The sequence below is a fragment of the Bos mutus genome, chromosome 7, assembly GCF_027580195.1.
Source record: "Bos mutus isolate GX-2022 chromosome 7, NWIPB_WYAK_1.1, whole genome shotgun sequence".
NCBI classification, from domain to species: domain Eukaryota; kingdom Metazoa; phylum Chordata; class Mammalia; order Artiodactyla; family Bovidae; genus Bos; species Bos mutus.
The window spans coordinates 78,414,372-78,424,421 of record NC_091623.1 but is presented as its reverse complement, the minus strand read 5'-3'; the positions used below and the strand labels follow the sequence as shown (position 1 = coordinate 78,424,421).

Here is a 10,050-nt window from a genome sequence, read left to right as displayed (position 1 = left end):
CTGTGTTAGCCTCCAACCCCTTCATTCCTGTCCCACTTACCCTGTTCTGGAATGCACTTCCCCCACATATCCTCATGGCTCAGTCTCATTTTTGTGTGCCCCTCCACATACACTTCATATCCTCCTTTACTGCTCTCTTTTTCTCCTTAAAACTTACTATCAGATACAGCATGTACTTCACTTTTTATCTTATTTGTTGTTTGTTTCCCCACTAGAAGGAAAGCCCCAAGAAAGCAGGAATTTTGTCTGTTTTGTTCTCAGTTGAATCTCCACCACTTTGAAATAAAGCCTGAATCCTCATAGATGCATACAAAATATTTGTTGAATAAATGAAACTTTTGATATAAAGTTATTTCAGTCTTATTTATTCAAATGTTTGTTGAGAGTTTTCTATAAGCTACATGTTTTGGGGCATTGGAATACAGTGGTGAACAAGACAGACATAGGAGGGACTTCCCTGGTGGTTCAGTGGTTAAGACTTTGCACCCCTAATGCAGGGGGTCAGGTTCAATTCCTGGTCAGGGAACTAGATCCCTAGCTGCAACTAAAGAACCACCATGCTGCAATGAATATCTAATATCCCACATGCCACAACTAAGACCTGGTACAGCCAAACAAATAAATTATTTAAAAAAAAAGACAAGGAATCTCTAGTAGAGTGTTTTTTATTCTCGTGAAGGAGAGTGTAATAAGTCAATAGGTAGAGAAAATAAAACAGGAGTATATCTTGAGTGAATGATAGGAGAGGAATATTAGTTAGGGTGGTAAGAGAAAGCCTCTGAAGAAATGACAGTTGGCTTAAGACCTGACTGAGGAGAATGGAATGGCTGTGCAAAGAGCTGAGGAAGCGTGATCCAGGCAGAGGAAAGAGTAGGTACAAAGGCCCTGAGGCAGGAGTAAGCTCACTGTTTAGGAGGACAAGAAAATGGACAGTATGACTATAGTCCAGTGAACAAGGGTGACAGTGATATCAAAGGAGGAGGAGGAGGAGGACGTAGAGAAGAGATTTTTGTTGCCTGAGATCACAGAACTCATCAGTTACTCATTTAGCTCTATGAATTTTGAATTCTAGCTCTGTGTCAGGTCTCATGCTAGGCTCTGGAGCTTCCAGTGCAAGAGATGACTGATGTTTGTGCAGTGCTTTATAGTTTATGAAGCACCTTTAACATTAAAATGATTTTATTTACAGTTGACTTACACATAAAATCTTGGGTTCTGAATCTGTGATGCCTCCAAGGTCTCTTGATCAAATGGGGCAGCAGCCATCAGGGAAGCCTCCAGAGGGGCCGATCCAAGTTATCTTACTCAAAGTATCACATCAAACAAGGGAAGGCCTGCAGTGGCAGAGGTAGAGGGTCTGGGATTCAGTCTCCCTCTGGACTAAATCTCCCCACACTGTGAGATCACCAGAGGCAGCTTGGTCTTATTGTTGGGGCCTGTGGGAACATTCTCAATCTTTCTCATCACCAAAAATCCATCAATGATTTTTCCAAACACCATGAGCTTCCCATCTAGCCAATCACACTCAGAGCAGGTGATGAAAAGCTGGCAGCCATTTGTACTGGGACCGCTGTTTGTCATGGAAAGCAGGCCTGGAGCTGAGTATCTAAGCTTAAAATTATCATCTGCGAATGGCCCCCAGTAGATACTGGTGACTCAAGTACCATCTCCATTAACAAAATCTCCACCCTGAATCATGAAATCTTTTATGACCCTGTGGAAGGTGCTCCCTTCGTAGCTTATTGGAACCCCATCTTTTCTGAATTCTGTGTAGAACTGCCTAAAATTCTCGGCAGTCTTAGGCACAATGTCTGCAAAGAGTTCAGTCTTCATGTGGCCAACTTCCTGGCCGCCAATGCTGTCATCAAAGAATACCATGGGATTGACAGGGCTTGAATTTGCCACTGCCATGGCTCTCACCCAGAAGCAGATGAAGCACCTTTAACATTTAATCGTCAGGGTAGTTCTCTTATGATAGATTCTTATTTGTCAATAAAGGCAGAGAGGTAAAGGTTTTATCAGGGTCACACAGCTGATTAGTGACAGAGCCTAGTCACTCTTGTACTTGAACATACCAGTTCTCAAACTGCAAATCCATGGCTTTTTGCCCATACCAGATGACCTAAAAACCAATGACTGCATGTTACTTATTTATCTTAAAGAGGATTTCTAGATATTTATATTTGCATTTTGCTGCTTGCTAAGTTGCTTTAGTCATGTCTGACTCTGCAACCCTGTGGACTGTAGCCCACCAGGCTCCTCTGTCCATGGGATTTTCCAGGCAAGAATACTAGAGTGGTTTGCCATCTCCATCTCCAGGGGATCTGAATTATTCAGTTAGAAATACCAAGGGATAGAGAGCATCTCTGTTTAAGTCCCAGAACTCAAGCATATGTAATTTAAAAAACACAATGGAACAAATCTTGAGAATGGGATAGTTAAGATGCTTTAGGTTTTTGAAAAACAATCCCCAGTTCCTCACTGTCAATCCAGTTAGATACTCAAAATAATTTCCATTTATTCTCCAATGAATGCTGTCATGATTTGTCTCCTGTGTCATTACTGACGCAGAGTCCTGAGCCACAGCACTGAGTATCTAAACAGCCGTGTTACCAGTTTTCTGCTTTGTCTCCGTGTAAATGCCTCTAATATTGGTCTAGGCCTGGACTCCTTATTGGGACCCAGCAGTCTAGGTAATGCCTTGTGTTTGTGGGGCTGGCTTTTTTATTTCTTCCCTGTGGAAAATGAGAACCACTTCTCTGCATATCCTACGGTGTACTGTTGCTATGGGAGAAGAACAGTCGCAAGGAAATGGCTTTGCCAAGGGATAGGAATTGACCACAGTTCAGCAAATCAGTTGGATAAACACTGATTGTGTACATTCTCAGGCATGTAAACCCACACTACAGAGCTTTTTAGTAAAATATGGTTCCTGCTCTCAGGAAGATTAGACTCTGGAGATGAAAGTATCTACTATATACATAATATCTGAGAGTATATGTTAACTGCTATAATGGAAGTGACAGATGTTTTGATTGTGCCCAGTACTTAATTTATAGAGGTGACTGAGTTGTGACACAGGAGTTCAATGCCATTGAAAGTTTTATTATGCAGAGTTCCCAAGAGGCACATACAGGGGCCTAAGACCGAAAGTTGGCCAGGAGGCAGAAGGTGTGTGGAGAAAGCTTTGGCCAAAGACTTTATTACGGTTTCCACAAGAAGGAATGGGTGAGGCAAGGAAAGAGGTTGAGTTGGCTACTTTTGAATAATTTATTTTTCTTTTTTTTAAAAATAATTTTGTTATTTTAAAATATTTATTTGTTTTTATTTTTGGCTGTGCTGGGTCTTAGTTGTGTGTGGGCTTCCTCTAGCTGTGGTGATCGGGGGCTACTCTTTACTTGTGGTGTGTGGGCTTCTCATAGTGGTGGCTTCTCTTGTGGCAGAGCACAGGCTCTTAGGGCACACAGGCTTCAGTAGTTATGGTGCATGAGCTCAGTAGCTGTAGCACACGGGCTTAGTTGCCCTGTGGCACGTGTGATCCTCTCCCACCAGGGATTGAACCCATGTCTCCTGCATTGGCAGGTGGATTCTTAACCACTGGACCATCAGGAAAGTCCCAGTTTGAATAATCTCAACAGGGCTCTGGGTCATACAGGTGATCCCTAGTTTTCTGGTACCTGGCCTGGGTGATTTAGGGCAGTGAGAATATTGGTTTGGTGCATGAGAGTCCATAAAGGAGGTGGTTAGGCATACTGGTTTGGATTGGTTGGTTTGCACAAAAAAGTGTGATTGAAGGCAAGTTGTTTTCTGTCTCTATAAATTAGCAAACCCTGAGAGGGACAGTTCCATCCTGGTCTACAAGGCCCAAGACGTCAAAGCATCAATAAAATAAAACAGAAAACAAACAAACAAACATGTCTAGTGTGGATAGGGTGGAACAATGAAGCCACAGTTGTGGGGATCATGATGGTTTCTGGGTTACCCTATATAAGGCAGACACATCTCTAGCTGTTAGAAGTGGCCATAGATTAATTTTTTTTTTTTAAACAGGATATTAACAAGTGTTATCTCAAACCTGAAAAATTAATCTAAAAAACAGCGTGGGTGTTCCTGAGGGAAATGGTGGAAAAATCACACTCTGGGAATGATCTTTGCCACAATCCTAATCTATTTCTCAGGCTGGGTCATTTTTATTAGTGTCTTCAGGGAAGCAGTGTCTTCAGCAGATGCCAAATTTTAATTCAGTGGCTTTCAAAGGATAGATTGAGGGTATAGTGGAGTTTGCTGATCCTAGATTGGGATTTCCGGACGATTTTGAGAGGAGGAAGATTAGGAAGATTAGGTTTCAAGTAGAGCTGCTCAACTTTTTCAGTGTCATAACCCACTTAGAAAATGAGCATGTCTGTATGGCAAGTTAGCGTAAACAGCTAAGACTGCTGCTTCTCATCACCCTCATGGCAGTCTAGGGATTCTAACCATTTTAAGCTCTACCAAGTCACCCTTTGGGAAGAAGAGGTGGATAGTCAGAGCCATATGAGGGGCAGTGGATGGTCATGATGTTTTGGACCTAGATGGTATCGGAGGCAAGCAGCTGGGTATTAACCTCAATAATCTCTGAGGAAAAAAACAAACAAACAGGCAGTCATTTAAAGCTGTGAGGTTCTCAGCTTGACATCAACTGCTCCATTCTGCTCCCATGACTTATGTGACCTTAAATAAATTGTTTCACATTTGTAAATCGGCTTCTTCATCTGTAAATGAAAAAATGATAATCATTTTAAATGGTGGTGGTTGTGAAGATTAACGAAAATAATCTCAAACTACCCTGCACATTGCCTGGCACATAATACATGGTAGTTGTTACCGGTTTATTCCAAGACCCACATTTTCCTGTAATTTAACAAATTGATACTACACTGTAGTCTCCATCTCGGTAAGACTATATCACTTCAATCCTGCTTTTCTAGAGCCAGTTTTAGGTCCTATAATTCTGAGAACCAGTTTCAGCTAATAGTCTGTACATTTGATTGTGAGTCAGAGTGATATAGTCTAGTTAATGTATCTAATGAAATCTAGAAAGGCTTAAAATGATCAATGAAGTTCTGTCATCTCTACCAAAGGATTTCCAAGAAATCAGTATGGATCTTGAACTGGCATAGTAGTTTTAGTCACATCAGGTAAGCAGGCTTTATTTAGAGCCTACTATACTATGTGCCAGTGTCTTAGTCCATTTGGGCTGTTATAACAAACTACGATAGATTGAGCAGCTTAAATGACAAACATTTATTTCTTATAGTTCTTGAGGCTGGAATGTCCAAGACTGAAGTGCTGGCAGAGCTGGTGTCAGGTGGGGGCCTTTTTCCTGGTTCATAGATAGTCTGTCCTCACACGGAAGACAGGGTGAGGGAGCTCTCTAGGATCTCTTTTATAAGGGCACTAATCCCATTAATAAGGGTACCATCCTCATCACCTATTCACCTCCCAAAGGGCCCACCTCCAAGTACCATAACAGAGATATTAGGATTTCAACATCATAATTTTGTAAGGACATATACAGTCTGTTTCAGCCAGGCGTTGTACTATACCCCCTCACTGACAAAACTTTTGACTCCCCATTGCTTTCAGGACAGAGTTAAAATGGCCCACTCTGGTGTAAGAGGTCCATTATAGTCTGACTCTTTCCCTCTCCACTTCCTTATTCTGGTATTTTCTCAAGCACCTTGTTCATTTCAGTCACTCAGTTGTATCCAATTCTTTGTGAACCCATGGACTGCAGCATTTCAGACCTCCCTGTCCATCACCAACACCCAGAGCATACTCAAACTCATGTCCATTAAGTTGGTGATGCCATCCAACCATCTCATCCTCTGTCATCCCCTTCTCTTCATGCCTTCACTCTTTCCCAGCATCAGGGAGGGTCTTTTCCAATGGGTCAGTTCTTTGCATCAGGCAGCCTAAGTATTGGAGCTTCAGCCTCAGCATCAGTCCTTCCAATGTATATGCAGGACTGATTTCCTTTAGGATGGACTGGTTGGATCTCCTTGCAGTCCAAGAGACTCTCAAGAGTCTTCTCCAACACGACAGTTTAAAAGCATCAATTCTTTGGCGCTCAGCTTTCTTTATAGTCCAACTTTCACATCCATATATGACTATTGGAAAAACCATAGCTTCGACTAGACGGATCTTTGTTGGCAAAGTAATGTCTCTGCTTTTTAATATTCTGTCTAGGTTGGTCATAGCTTTTCTTCCAAGGAGCAAGTGTCTTTTAATTTCATGGCTGTGGTCACCATCTGCAGTGATTTTGGAGCCCCAAAAATAAAGTCTGTCACTGTTTCCTCGTATATTTGCCATGAAGTGATGGGACTGGATGTCATGATCTTAGTTTTTTGACTGTTGAGGTTCTTTTTTTTTTTTTTTGAAAAACTGATTGACATTTTAATAAAAATTTGCAATCATCTAAGTTGCTCAGTAGTGTCCGACTCTTTGCAACCCCATGGACTGTAACCTACCAGGCTCCTCCCATGGGATTTTCCAGGCAAGAGTACTGGAGTGGGTTGCCATTTCCTTCTCCAGAGGATCTTTCCCACCCAGGGATTGAACCCGGGTCTCCCACATTGTAGGCAGACGCTTAACTGTCTGAGCCACCAGGGAAGTCTACAATCATCTCCATGGAGTATATAAAATTTTGCCTTTTGCTTTTCTTACTTATATTCAATTCACATTTTCAGTAAGCTGGTCAGAAAGGACCTAATGTCTTATTCTGGCATGAATTACAGTAGAACCCCTACTTGTGTATGTCTGTATTCAAACATTAATAGGCCTGAATCAAAAAATGCACAAATATGAGTCCCATCATGCCTTCAGATTTGTATCCAATCTCCTGTGAATCTGTATGACCACGATGTATGTACATCATCAATGATTTGTAGATCTGTAACTGTATGCATGTATGTCTGTATATGTGAAGGAGGTTTTCAGGTTTTCTGACTGTTGAGTTTTAAGCCAACTTTTTCACTCTCCTCTTTCACTTTCATTAAGAAACTCTTTAGTTCTTCTTCGCTTTCTGCCATAAGGGTGGTGTCACCTGCATATCTGAGGTTATTGATATTTCTCCCGGCAATCTTGATTCCAGCTTGTGCTTCCTCCAGCCCAGTGTTTCTCATGATGTACTCTGCATAGAAGTTAAGTAAGCAGGATGACAATATACAGCCTTGATGTACTCCGTTTCCTATTTGGAACCAGTCTGTTGTTCCATGTCCAGTTTTAACTGTTGCTTCCTGACCTGCATACAAATTTCTCAAGAGACAGGGCAGATAGTCTGGTATTCCCATCTCTTTCAGAATTTTCCACAGTTTGTTGTGATCCACACAGTCAAAGGCTTTGGCATAGTCAATAAAGCAGAAATAGATGTTTTTCTGGAACTCTTTTGCTTTTTTGATGATCCAGCGGATGTTAGCAATTTGATCTCTGGATCCTCTGCCTTTTGTAAAACCAACTTGAACATCTGGAGTTTTATGGTTACATACTGTTGAAGCCTGGCTTGGAGAATTTTGAGGATTACTTTATTAGTGTGTGAGATGAGTGCAATTGTGTGGTAGTTTGAGCATTCTTTGGCATTGCCTTTATTTGGGATTGGAATGAAGGCTGACCTTTTCCAGTCCTGTGGCCATTGCTGAGTTTTCCAAATTTGCTGGCATATTGAGTGCAGCACTTTCACAGCATCATCTTTCAGGATTTGGAATAGCTCAACTGGAATTCCATCACCTCCACCAGCTTTGTTCATAATGATGCTTCCTGAGGAGGCCCACTTGACTTTGCATTCCAGAATGTCTGACTCTAGGTGAGTGATCACACCATCATGATTATCTGGGTCATGAAGATCATGAATTCTTCTGTGTATTCTTGTCACCTCTTCTGTTAGGTCCACACCATTTCTGTCCTTTATTAAGCCCATCTTTTGCATGAAATGTTCTCTTGGTATCTCTAATGTTCTTGAAGAAATCTCTAGTCTTTCCTATTCTATTGTTTTCCTCTATTTCTTTTCACTGATCACTGAGGAAGGCTTTCTTATCTCTCCTTGCTATTCTTTGGAACTCTGCATTCAGATGGGTATATCTTTCCTTTTCTCCTTTGCTTTTCACTTCTCTTCTTTTCACAGCTATTTGTAAGGCCTCCTCAGACAGCCATTTTGCTTTTTTGCATTTCTTTTTCTTTGGCATGGTCTTGATCCTTGACTCCTGTACAATGTCACGAAACTCCATACATAGTTCTTCAGGCACTCTGTCTATCAGATCTAATCCCTTGCATCTATTTGTCACTTCCAGTATATAATCGTAAGGGATTTGATTTAGGTCATGGACAGGGAGGCTTGGTGTGCTGTGATTCATGGGGTTGCAAAGAGTTGGACACGACTGAGTGACTGAACTGAACTGAACTGAATGATCTAGTGGTTTTCCCTACTTTCTTCAGTTTAAGTCTAACCATAACCCTAAGTACCTTGTGTTCCACCCGTATTGAAAGGACTTCCCCACTGTGGTTTTTTACCCAATTAGGGCATCTTTTCATACTTATTTACCTTAGCACATACTGTTCCTACTGGCTTTAATGCCCTTTCACCACATTACTTTATCCATTCGACATGTTTCTTGAAGTTTTACCTAAAATATCAGCCTCAGTATTACTAACGATGCAGAAAAAAGTTAACGTAGCAAGCCTGAGACTGTTGTTCTCTGAAAGTCCTGCTTTCAAGGTTGGCCTTTGGCTAGCATCTGGGAATTTGGATTTTAGGAGAGTTTCTAACTACCCTAACATATAGCAATGGATCACTGAGCCTAAACCGTGCTAGCAATATGGTTTATGCTAAACACCTGCTTTCCTTTTGGGAGTCTGAAATTTTCGTACATGCTCGGCAGAGTGCCTACACTACTAACCTCTGATAAAAGCCATGGATGTCTAGGCTCAGGCAAGTTTCTCTGGTAGACAGCACCTCACAAGTGGGGTTATAGTTTCATTCTGGAGGAACTGATTATGTCCTGTGTAACTCTACTGGGAAGGGACTCTTGGATGTTTATGCTTGGTTTCCTTTGGACTTTTCCCCATGCCCCCTTTCCCTTTGTTGATTATTTTTGTCTTTTGGCTATAATATATCATAGCTATGAGTACAGTTATATACTGAGTCCTCTGAGGCTTTCTAGTGAATCACTGAACCTGGGGACTCCTGACACACCTACTAGATGAAATTCTTAATGTCTCCTCTCTTCCAGGAAGAAGTACACAACTCATTTTCTGCATACTCCTATAACACTTTCTACTGCCTTTTTCTTTATTTACAATATTTTGTTATCATATTTAATACATATAAAATATTACATATAAATTATAAAGAATGAAAATATAATGGACACTCACGAAGTCACCATCCAATCTGAACTAGGATGTTATCTTGTCTCCCCACCTCCTCCTAACTGTTATTTTGAATTTTGTATTTATAATTTCCTTGCTTTAAAAAAATTGCATATATGCTTAGAAAACATAATGTTCAATTTTGTTTGCATTTGAGCTTCATAAGCATGGTATCATACAGTTTGTATTTTTTTCTGTGATTGTCCTTTTTCATTCAACATTAAATTTCTGATATCTATGTTGTTGCAAGCAACTATGTTTCATTCATAGTCACTGGGGGACAATATTTTATTGTGTGGATATACCATAATTGCTTTATCTGTTCTACTATTGATGGACATTTGAGATGTTTCCAGTTTTTGCTTTTCAGCAGAGCTACTACTAACATTCTTATAATTAATGCTTGGGGCACTTGGGCAGAAGCATCTTAGGATCCACACCTAGGAGCTGAATTGTCAGGTGGTGGAAGACTCTACACACGGACATCATCAGATGGTCAACAAACACCCAAATCAGATTGATTATATTCTTTGCAGCCAAAGATGGAGAAGCTCTATACAGTCAGCAAAAACAAGACCAGGAGCTGACTGTGGCTCAGACATTGAACTCCTTATTGCCAAATTCAGACTTAAATTGAAGAAAGTAGGG

General features: G+C 40.9%; 1 pseudogene; it reads right to left on the bottom strand.

Annotated features, from left to right (window-relative positions):
* Nucleotides 1-1,367: 1,367 nt before the first annotated feature.
* LOC102267062 (peptidyl-prolyl cis-trans isomerase H pseudogene) lies at nucleotides 1,368-1,911 on the bottom strand (annotated as a pseudogene).
* Between the last annotated feature and the right edge of the window lie 8,139 nt (nucleotides 1,912-10,050).